The sequence below is a fragment of the Tamandua tetradactyla genome, chromosome 21 (genome assembly GCF_023851605.1).
Source record: "Tamandua tetradactyla isolate mTamTet1 chromosome 21, mTamTet1.pri, whole genome shotgun sequence".
In the NCBI taxonomy this organism is placed as follows: Eukaryota; Metazoa; Chordata; class Mammalia; order Pilosa; family Myrmecophagidae; genus Tamandua; species Tamandua tetradactyla.
Genome location: NC_135347.1, coordinates 52578916 through 52591196, shown reverse-complemented (window position 1 = coordinate 52591196; position 12281 = coordinate 52578916).

The window sequence follows — 12281 nt, the reverse complement described above, 5'->3', positions numbered from 1 at the left end:
ATGAAAATATGCTCATACTGTGTGGATGTAGAATATTTCCAAAAGGAATATTTTGTTTCCTTTTTTGGGGAAGGAGACTGGGGGGATTGAAAATACCATGTGGGAGGAAGACTTTTTTTTCTGATACCATATTTTTTAGTGTTAAATTTGTTAATATGGATAAGCATCACTTTTTCAATGAAATGGATTAGTTAAACATTTATGTCAAGATTTCTGATTGCAAAGGGAAGAACCAGACAACATGAGTTTCCTGGCATGATGCAGAACAAGAAACACTCTATTACCAATAATGAATACCAGCCAAAAATGCCTGATGGGAACCAGTCAAGCCTTTTGATTTCCGATATAAAGGAAATGCACATTTAAAAAACTGCAAACTAAAATATTAAATGACTATTTTTAGCATATAGAAAATGGTTTTATTTTTTTTAGAGTTATGTTCCCCCCAGATTCTGATCTGGTAGGGAGCGGTTAAAGAAGTCTGTAAAAAGGAAGAATGAGACGTGAAGCCAAGACAAACTGGTTTGAACTAGCGCTTTCCAGTTGCACAGCAGATGTTTACTGTGCTAGAGAGTCATCCAGGAGAGAAGATGCCCTCCGATAACCCCTGCTGTGTGAAGAACCAGCAATGTAGGCCAGCAAACAGCTGGCCTGGAAATCACTTGCAAGGAATGGAAAAGCTGCACTGAAACTAGGAGCAAAGGCCAGATGGAAAAACAATCCCTGCTTTGCTAGGATCACAGCCATGATTTGATAAACTTACGCAAAATTGTAAGCAAAGTTAAGCAACCAGCAGAATAGTGCTGAACAGACAGATGCCTTGAAGACCAGCACATACTTTGTCTAATCAGTAATAAAAATGCTGAAAAGAGCTTCAGAAGGGTGTAATTTTGCCTAACAACAGGTTATTGTATTAAAGGTCTTGAGAAAAGGAGACAGGACATGCTGATGTGGCATGTCTGGCCCTAAGGCAGCCACATTCCATCATAACCTCCATATTACCTTTGATAGAGAAGGGAGAGCGGAAAGATAAACTATATTTTGGTTACAGAAGAGCCAACCCCTTCAAAATATTAATTGCAAAAGAATATTTTAATTTGGGGGTGACTACTTATCTTTAGGGTTCTGTGTTCTCATACCAATTGCTTTTACTCATTCATTCATTCATCCGATCAATCTTTCACTCAGCCATTCATTATTCAATTAGCATTTATGTAGTGCTTGCCTTGTGGTAGTCGTTGTCTCTGCTATATGCTTCCACAGTAGCTTATATTTCTCATAAGTAAACACAATATTGTTTTTTATACCTCCTTGTCATTCCTGTTTACTTGACCATCTCTTATTTTAGACAACAGAGAAAATATCTTAGTTGTATTCCTAGCACCTGGTACATTTTAGAACTCAAAAAAGATGTGCTGAATGAATGAATGGGTGACTGAGTAAGTAAATAAATGTATAAACCATACCAAAGCCCAGCAATGCAAAGATGAATAATCTGCTGTCTTATATGAACTTGCTGAATTCTACGGCCAAAATATTTTGAGGCACAAGTTCATGATGTATGGCAGAACCAGCATCAGATTATACTGGTTTGTAGAAGCTCAAGGCAGAGAGACTAGTGAAGGGGTGGTGGAAATAAGGGATTTTAGGAAGTAGAATGGCAGGCCATGCAAATAGAATTGCTTGGGGAATTACTCCAGGAGGGTCCACACTGGAGTAGATGGAGGAAGCAGTAGGATAGAGGAGAGAGCTGGGACTTAAAAAGATTAGCAATGGGGTAAAAAGTGCACATTGAAAAATACATCACTGCCATTTAAAATGTAAAAATTAGTTTGAAAACATTAAGCCAACTAGACCACAGTTGAGAGGCATGCTATTTCAAACCACTTGAAGGAAAAAGAAAATTGGTAAATCATATTTTTCTGATTAGAAGATTAGGAAATATTCATCCCTCATTCATGGAAGTTGGGCCTTTTTCCATGCTGAAGAAGCCTTACGGGTTGCTGTAATGGACAGATATACTTATATGTTCTGATTTAGGAGCAACAAGTTTCTCTCTGCTTACCTTCTATTTGCTCATTCATTCATTCAAACATTTATTAAGGCTATTATGAGCCAGCAGTTTTCTAGGTGCTGGGACTACATAAGGTGGCCACCTGTCCTGTTTTGCCCAGGACTAGTCTGGTTTCAGCCCTGGGAGTCCCACATTCTGGGAAAACCCTCAGTCCTGGGCAAACTGGGGGTTCTTAAAAGCCTATATTAGTGGGGGTGGGGATGGGGGTTGAAATTTTAGAGAACAAGCCAAGAAGCCCTTACTAAAAAGGCTATTTCAAGCAAAGATCCAGAGAAGATAAGATCCAGAGAATATAAACACAGTAGCTGCCGGGATGTCTTGGGGAAGAGAAATCCAGAAAAATGCAAAACCTGGTACTTTCAAGGAACAGCAAAGAAGCCAGAGAGGCTGGGGGAGGAGTGAGAGAAGAGAGTACCAGAAGGTGAAATAGGGGGGTCAGATGATGTAAGGTCTTCTAAGTCTTAGCAAGGATTTTGGCTTTTTTTTTTTTTAAGAACAAAAAAACCTTTATTAATCTTAAGGATGGGAAAATATATGAGCATTAGTATAAATGAGATTAAGTATCTTTTTCATGCCTTTAAGAGCCATTTATATTTCCTTTCTTGGGATATGCTCACAAATTTTTCTAAATTTTCTATTGGGTTAATTGGTCTATTTCTTGATTGATTTATATAAAGGAAATCATATAGACTACATATACTTTAAAGGAAATTCGCCCTTTGTGATGAATTGCAACTGGATTTGGGCTTTTTATTTGGTGATATGAGAGGACACTGGAGGGTTTTGGACAGGGAAGGGGCAGGATCACTTTGGTTTTTGTGTTAAGAATAAATCACAAGGAGGAAAGAGCAAGAGCAGGAAGGCCTCGTATTTAAATAATTTCCTTTGAAATTTCTAGTCCTCAGCAGGGACAAAGGAAACAGGGAAAGGTTATGAACCACTTTGGAGCTCAGTTTTATTTTTTTTTAAGAAAAGAGAGGCATTTTTACTCTTTCTTGATTCAACTGAGGCTTCTGGTTCTGAATTTTATCATGAGAGGGCAGCAGTTTCAAGTATGAAGAATATAGGTGGTGACTGCTAAATCAGTATTCTCACAGTGACGCGAGTGTACCGCCACATGGGAGCAGCGTGCATGGACTGAGGACGTGGGTTCTGGGGCCAGGCTGCCTGGGTTTGAATCTCAGCTCTATTACTTCCTAGCTAGGTGACTTTGAACAAGGGACTTAACTCGAGGAAGCTCCTTAGTTTTCTCATCTGTAGGAATAATAGAGTATCTGCTCCTAGGGCTAGAGGGAGGATTTAAGATGTTAATTCATGTGCCTGGAGCAAGGTAAGTGTTCATTAGTGCTAAGTATTATTATCATTACTGAGTCATCCAAGAAGAGATGCTCAGCTTGAAAACAGAGGTGAGCTTTCAGAGGCAGGGTTTATGTCTGACCCATCACTATACCGTTTTCAGCTCTGTGCATAAGATGTGTGTGTTACTGTTACTAAAGCATTTTATTATTTTATGGACTAAAAAAAAAATCTGAGTTCAAAACAGACAACCCGACAATTAATTTTTGTCTTGAAAAGTAAAAACTTAGATTCCTGGATGCATAAGAAATTATTTGGGAAGTAAATTATCAGACAGAGTCCTTGTCTGCCAGCATCTGAACCCACTCTATGCAAACGGTTTATTCAATTTATCCTAGAGCTCAGAACCTGCGGGAAGGTCGGAGTCACGCTGATCCGAGGGACTAACCACCAAACCAGTCCCTGGGAGACCCCCCTGCTGCCCCTGCTGGGCACTGTCCCTGCTGTCCACGTGCCGACACCAGGCCAAGGCCCCTGCCAGGAAAGGGGTTCTGGTGATGCTTGTGGGTTCACACTACTTGCTTCTAGCTCAGTCTTACGTTTGCACGTCAGATTATCTAGGCCGAAATCCAGGCCTGCTGCCGCCCCACTGTTAGGAAAGAGAATGGGGGTTTCCACCTTGGGAGAGCAGGACTCCCCCAGTAGGAGATTTCACCCAAACCTAGGAAGGCTGTTCAAAGGTTGCAAGGCTGGCAGATGACATGACTAAATTTAAGCAGGCAGAAATCAAATATTCCTTTGACCAGACATGTTCCTAAAATCTTATTATCTCAGAACCTAAGCAAATGAATGAAATAAATATTGTGTTTTATGTACAGCTTAGATCATAACCTGAGAACACAAGTTGAATTAATGACAGATATTAAAAAAAAATAGAGGAATTGAAACCATTTAAGTCTTCCAGAAACTTTAATGACCAAGAGGTTTGGTTTAAAATAGAGTATTTACATTCAACATTTAGATTGGCTTAATTTATTTTTCCAGATTTTCTTTCAAACTGAATATTGAATTAGAAATATAGGGCGGGCCGCAGTGGCTCAGCAGGCAGAGTTCTTGCCTGCCTTGCTGGCAACCCAGTTTCGAGTCCCAGTGCCTACTCATACAAAAAAAAAAAAAAAAATTAGAACTACAGCATTTTCAAGTCCATGGGGAATATGCATTCACATTAAACCCCATTATTTTTGATATGAGGCAAAGGAGGCCCAGGAAATTCTGTGACTTGCACAAGGTCATTGATGAAAAAGAAATCATATTGAAAGGCCAAGCTGTCTCATCCTTTTTCCAAGAATCTTTCAGAGCCCCCTCATTTACACACACACACACACACACACGCACAATACAGTGAGGAAACAGGAGGCTTCAGTACAAGGTTCCAGTCTTTGCTGCTCTCAGCTTCCAGGCAGAATGCCTGCTTGGGGTTGCTGTGCTCTTTGGGACAGATTTATCCCTGCCATCTCCAGGGTGTGCTGCATCCTGCAGTCTCAGACAAGAAAAATGAGACAAATAAACCAATTTCCACCAGGGCTATAACCTAGAAAATACTGCTCCTTTTTTACTGCTAAATCAAGTGTTTGGGCCCACATCCCTTATAAATCCTCTTCCTCTTGTGACATCATTGCATTCATTTGACCAAGGGCCTGCGAACATTTAATAAAAAGGTCTCTTCTCAGAAATATGGTAGGAGACCTACCAGCTATCACTTTAAACCAGTGAGAAGTTATTAATATAAATAAAAAGCCTTTAGGAAAGATGCTCTGATTCTTTAAAAAAAAAAATCATTTTAAGCAGCAGAGTGTATTTGGAGGATGCAATAGGAAAAGAAATTAAAGGCACCATCATATGCTCTATACCTCTATAAGCATCCCCCCCCCCCGGGATAATGGAGGGTGGGGGGTGAAGCAGGGGGCAGCAACAAGAACCTGGGCCATCTAATGGACCAGATGAAAATGTGCTATGGGGACTTTGCCTATGCAATATCAATGGCCATGGGGTAAGCTGTTTTTATGTTGACTTGACCAAATGCCAGGGAGGTAAGGTGATAGGGTAGACAAGATTAGGTAACAGAAGAGCAGGGACACCCCGTGTTCAAGTCCCAGGTGCTCCCTAAAGACAGTTGTGACTTGGACAAGTCACAGAATCATCCTAAGTCCCAACATCTCAAAATCCAACCAACCAAAAAAAAAAAAAGGAGAGTTGGGAAAAGAATATAATGCCTGGAACATCTTGCAGAGTGGTTAGGCAATCAAATTTGAGGCATTGTACAAACAAGTGAAAGGTACCCAGCACCCAGAACTGGTCCCACTGTTCTGGCATTGTTGGGGAGTGGGGGTGGGGGTGGGGGGCTCCAGGCCAGAATCGCAAGCCATAAGCGTGCCTGCCACTTTTGTCTTGTTCATCATATAGACTAGAGCAGACGGCTCTCGTGCCCTGTATCCAGTCCGCCCACTGCTTCTGATTTATTCTGCAGCCGCAGGGGCCTATTCCCCGTGACCTCAGACCCACCTGGCACTCACAGCACCTCATCAAGCGTTGCCAGAGCTGTCCCACTTGCTTCCCCATGGCTTTCTCCTGTGCTGCTGGAAACCATTTGGGCGCAAGCAAACGGCCAAAACAGAGGGGAGCTAATGCCCCTGGGCCACCTCGGTGAGGAACGGAGCCTGTGGCCTAATGGTCCAGGGTCCTGTCCTTGCAAGTAGGCCATTCCAGTGGCCATTGGAGACGCTTCTCAGGAGGTCTCAGCAGAGGCAATGCAGCAACTGCCCACAGCAGCAACCTTAGGACACCCACATATAAGCTGTCCCCCTTCCCTCTCTTATTCTCCCTGCTTCCTCATTCTGGCTTACTGGACTCACAACGCAGACAAACTACCTGGAGCCAAGTTCTTGTTTCAGGTTCTGCTTTTAGGACAGACATCATGATCCTTAATTTTATCTTAATTTCTTTAATGTTTAATCGTTTTTGAATATTTTTCAAGATATAAGCAGTTCTTAGTGTACAGATAGTTGTGCTCTAAAGCATGTAAATATATTTAGAAATAGTTTAAGTCTTGAAACACATTTTCTTCCTTTAGAAGGTGGAAAGGATTCCCAAAATAGCCCACCGAGTTCTTACTCTAGAGTGAAGTGGAAGAGGGTTCAGGGAAGGCTTTTCCAAGGAAACTCTTGACCTTATCTTAAGGGATAAACAGGAAGACAAGGACAAGAGCACATTCCAGGTGGAAGAGTTATGGAACAGAATGCAGTTTCAGCTTCTCATCACTAACACAAACACAGTTTATACCTAACTACAGGGATTTCTACATCAAAGTGGGATGGAAAGATTATTCTTCTGTCTCTCCTAGAGATACTAAAGGGAGGTTGTTGGATCCTCAAAGCACAGAAGCATGATAAGTAAAATTCATTTTCGTTTCAGAAGAAATAAGTGAGTGAAACTGTTTAGAGATTTAGTCTCCCTAGGACTTTTCACTTCCTGCGGCATAACAAACTAATCCCAGGACAAGCTGACCTGGTATTGGTGAAGGCAGGAGGAAGGGAGAGGCCTGGAAGGCAGCCATTTGAGGGAGAAAGAGAAGGAAGAAGGGACCTTCCAAGAGATGGCCATGATAGGGTGGGAGAGAGCTTTCGGGTCCTGCTGGGGTCTCTGGACAGGCGTGGCCATTTCTATGTCAATGACATACTGCCTAAATTCTTCTGATTAATCCAACAGGTATTTATTGAAGGCCAGGTATTATGCTATACTCTCTACTAATGATTATTTATTTACATCTAAAATAGATGGTAGATTGTTGATTAATAACTGTTGAACCATAAATAATAAATAAAAGTGCAAAAGTAGCAGGCTTTATTTATTTAGCCTTTAGAACTTCTATACCCCTGCCACTTTACAGAAACTCTCTAATTCCAAGAGTAAATCAAACTTCCTCTCTTTGACGACCTCGGGTGACATGGAAAGAGAAGGAAATGAAACCCCAAGTCCCATCCCAGAGGGCAAGAATGAATAAATTTCAGGATAGTCCGCTGTTGTGTTCACATTTATCCTCACATCCCTGCAGAACTGACTCGGGACTTGCTGCCAGGAAATATGGGGTGAAAGTCAGGCCCTTCCTGTCACCTCTGCTGTGACCAAGCTCCCGCACTGCAGCAGCCCTACCTGGCATACTGCTGTGCCCTTGGCCTCCTGCAGTCCTAGTCTCAGCGTAGAAGCCAGGATGAAACTTAAAGAAGATCAGCCCGTTGAGTATGGGTGGGACTTAGTGACTGGTTCCGAGGACCAGCATAGGGAATGGAGAAAATATCAACTTTACGTGGAGAAACCTGGGAGACAGCACCTTACCCAGGTGGTCCGGGGAACAGCACCTTGTCGGGGCTGCTGCCGCATGGCCCTGATGTGACTTGATGGGACAGGCACTTTACCTCTTTAGTATTCTTTCCAAAATGCATAACCCCAATCTAATCATGAGCAAGTCATCAGGCAAATCCAAATTGAGGGACAGTCTACAAAATGCTTGATTAATACTCATCAAAACTGTGAAGTCATGAAACACAAGGAAAGACAGAAACTGTCACTGACCAGAGGAGATTTAAGGAGACGTGGTGAGTAAACACAATGTGGAATCCTGGATTGGATACTGGGAATTTTGGAAAGGACATTAGACTCTTCTGGAGTCTAGAGTTTATTCCGTAGTAATAGATCAATGTTGGTTTCTTAGCTTGGAGTCATGTACCATGGTAATATGAGGATAACCTCAGGGGAAACTGAGTCTAGGTAAGGCACATATGGAACACTGTGCTAGCTTTGCAAATTTTCTGTAAATCAAAAACTCCAAAATAAAAAGTTTACTAAAGAAAAAAATACAGGGTGGGGTAAAAGCCCCCCAGTAGCCTCCCAGTGCCTACAGAATAATTCAAAGCCCTTCCAGGGCCCACCTATAGATATTATAAATTAAAATAGATATTTTAAATTATTTCTATTTGAAAGTTGCAGCACCCTTCCTGGAACTGCCTAACCTCCCTTCTATGCCATATTTTTCTAGATATAATTTACTTGTTTTATGTATTGACTGTGCCTCCTACCCTCACTAAAAGTAAGCAAAACAGGAGCAGGAAATTTTGCCTCCTTTTTTCACCACCCAGAGCAGTGTCTGCCATAAGTAAGGTTCTATACATATTTATTGAAGAAATAAATGAATGAATCAATCAATCTCTTCTACCTAAGAACTTGCAATTCTGCCACTCACTAAATTCAAAACTGAAATGACCAAGTAGAGAAAGTAAATGAATGTCTAATGATACAACATTAGTTTGTCTTCCAGATTTTTACCAAACAAATATTTAGTCTAGTGCACGAAATAATATACATGGAAGGTTATTCATCCTGACTTTATCTGAAGTGGCAAACCAAGAAAATAACGTTACTGTCTGTCAGTAGGAACAGGTTAAATAAATCCTGGTATAGTGATACAACAGCATTTTATGAAGCCATTTGAAAAAGAGGAGGCTCTTTGTATACTGATATGAAATGGTTGTTAAGATGTATTTTTAGGTAAAATAAAAAAGTAAGATGGATGCAGTGTCTAAAATGTGCTATCATTTCATTAAGTACAGGGGCAAAAATGTTTAATTTGTTATACATGCATAAAATGTTCCTGAAAGGACAGAAAAAAATTGGGGACATCAGCTGACTGGGGAAGTGGTGTGTCTGGGGGACAGGATACACTTACTTAACTTTAAATGTGTTAAATAATTAAAATGAAATTAATTGATTTTTAAAAAATGGATCTTCTATGCATTCTGCAATACTGCCTCCAACAGCCATTGAAAAATAAAATGAAACTCATGGTCGGAAATAATTTTCATTCATGGTTGTATAATCAGTCTAATTAACAATTAAATGGCCTTTTGAATTTTTAGTACCTTGTGTGTATGTGTATAGGTACTGAAGTGATTTTTTTTCATGGATTATCTGTACAAGGAGAACCAGAGATGATACTGTTTGCCTCAATCATTCCTAACTACAAAGGCAATCACTTTATTTAAAATACAGACTGGTGTATTTCAGTTTTCCTTTTTGGTTTCTTTAGACTGTTGGGCCCTTCTTGAGATCCACAAAAGACCAAGAGCTATTTTGTGTCATTATTTTAATTCTTTATTGCAGTATAAGATGCCAAAAAAGTAAACAAGTCCTAAATGCACAGCTTGATGATTACTCTGCCAGCACTGAGATCAAACGTCACCAGCCCCCCAGAAGCAGGTCCCTTTCCCTCCCCTTCCCATCACCCCTCTCTCCCCCTAGGGTAAACACCACCCTGGCTTTGAGGAGCATAGCTCAGTTTTGCCTGGTTTTGGATCTTGTATAGATGTAATCTTATTTAGCCTTTTGTGCCTGGTTTCTTTCACAATGTTATGTGAGACTCATCCATGTTGTTGAATGTAGTCATAAATCTTACATTCTCATCACTTAGAACATTCCATTGTGTACATGTACCACACTTTATCTACACCAAAGATTTCTGTGACTAGCACCAAGCTCAAAGCCCCTACTAAATCCTTTCCAGGTGCAGCTGACTAGTAAAACAGTTCTATGCACGCCAATAAGAAACGGAAATAAAACAGCTTGTGCTTTTGTGTGTGTGTGTGTACAGAAAAGTGTATTAATAGCACTTAAACAATGTTTCTTGAATATATAAATAGGATTACAAGCCAAGCACTAGCTGAAAACAGCACACAAACTACTTTTGCGGTTATAAAACGTAAGTGAGGAGGTGGGCCTCAGCTCTGGCCTTCCTTTTCCCTTTCAGGACTTTTTTTTAACCCCAAACGCCTTTGTGAAAGGCCAGGGACTTCAGTGTCATGCCCTCTCTCCTCTCGGTGCTCCAGCAGAGATCAGAGGGCGCGGGCAGCCTCCCAAGGACAGCGGGTTACAGAGTCACCTCCGGGTTTCCCGGCGGACAGGCCTTTGGGAACCGGGCAGAGGAACTTCAGGGCGCTGCCGTGACCCCTCAAACTCCGGACTCCTTTGTTCTCTAGGACAGAAAACACGGTGCCGACCACACAGTGTTGTGAAGAGGAGTAAAAACTATTGTCCTGAAAAGGTGCCCGGCACCGACTAAGCCCTCCGTGAACTGCGGATATAGTTTACTATCTTCCATTACGGAAATAGGGGTGATGGAGGGTTTTTTTTAAATGGATATAATGGGGGGAGGGGGTAGCTTAGGACAGCAAACTGGGAGTCTGAGGAAAAACAAAACTACGTGGGCAGGTGCCTATAAATCAATTTGGGAAAAGGTGGGAGTGGATGAATCTTTAAATAACTAAAATTTCCTAAATTTAAATATAACTCCTTATATATCCGTATATATGCTTGGACAGGCATAGAATCCCCTGGAAGAATAGTTAACAGGTAGTAGCGATTGCCTCCAGGGAGGGGACCCGAGGAAATTCAGGACGGCAACTGGGAAAAAAAAATCATTTGTGGGTGGTGGGGCGGGGCACGGGCAGGCCCCGGAATCGAACCTGGGCCTCTGGCGTGGCAGGTGAGAACTCTACCACCGAGCCACGGTGGCACTACCCTGGGGAACACTTCAATTTTTTAATCATGTGTCTATATTATCTATTGTAAATTCAGAATTAATTTTTAAATTTAGTGCTACTAGTTTAATACACCTCCTAAGCCTGGCTGAATTTGGACGAAAGTGGGAAATTGGCAGGGTCTGCTTTCAGCCTGTACATCAGAGCCCTGATACCGCCCCCTGGCGTCTGGGACTCTTCACTACAGCTGCTTTCGCTGCATCTCGCCAGTGCCAGCCAGGTCAAGGCCATAAATCAGTCCTTCTTAACGCGTCAACTGTTGCCTAGGCATATACTTCACAGTGATGGAAAATAGAGGCACTGTGCACGGTGGCATTACCTCATGCCTCATTCTTACTGATTCCAGATGTGGGAGCTGGTGAAATATAAAATTCTTGGAACTACAGCATATGCATCCATCGTGCTTAAATGGTTTTTTTTTGTCCATTTTAAACTTGACATGATTATGAGATGCAGAAGACTTTCTATTTTCTCAGTTGTATCTCAAGTGCACATCGCTTTAGCAATTGAATTTTTATGGCTTCATCATGTGCTACGGTTATTTCCTTCTTTGGATATGTAGAAATGGAGGCCGTATCCCAGAATTTTCTCGTGTTTTAATTTTTTTATTTGGGTAAAAAGTTCTGAACTGTGTTTCAGAATTTTTGTTTGTTTCTAGGCTACTTACTGTCACTTTGTGCACTTTTAAATGTAATTTTAAAGTTATTTACAAATCAATATGTTCTCATAAAAATATTTTGGAAAATAGAGTTAAACATAAAAAATAAAATAAATAGGAATAAAAATCGGAAATTTTAGGTTCATGTTAGCAGAATATTTTTAAAACCATAGAACTGAAATTAAAAGGATAAAATAAAAAACAAGCCCTCTTTCTGCCAACAACAAATAAGTACTGTTAACATTTTGAACAATTCCCTCCCAGTTCTTCTAATGCCTATCCATTTTTATACATAACTATCGGTCTGAATTTTGAAGTACGTCTTCAAAATACATCATTTTCCCTTCCATAAATAAATGTGGTAAGTCTGTTCTTGTTAAACATTGCATACACTCTTATTAGAAACTATTGGGTTATTTGCAAATGCAAAGTAAGTTTGGTATAAGGGTGGAAGATCATTTTTTGGAAAACACCCACTAATTCAGGGTTAGTTTTGGACTCTTCTGTAAACACCACCAGATATATATCATACAGGGGATCACATTTCAGTCTGAAGTTCCTCCAGGGTATCAGCTCCTCATCAATAATCTTGTATCCTCGGCCTTTC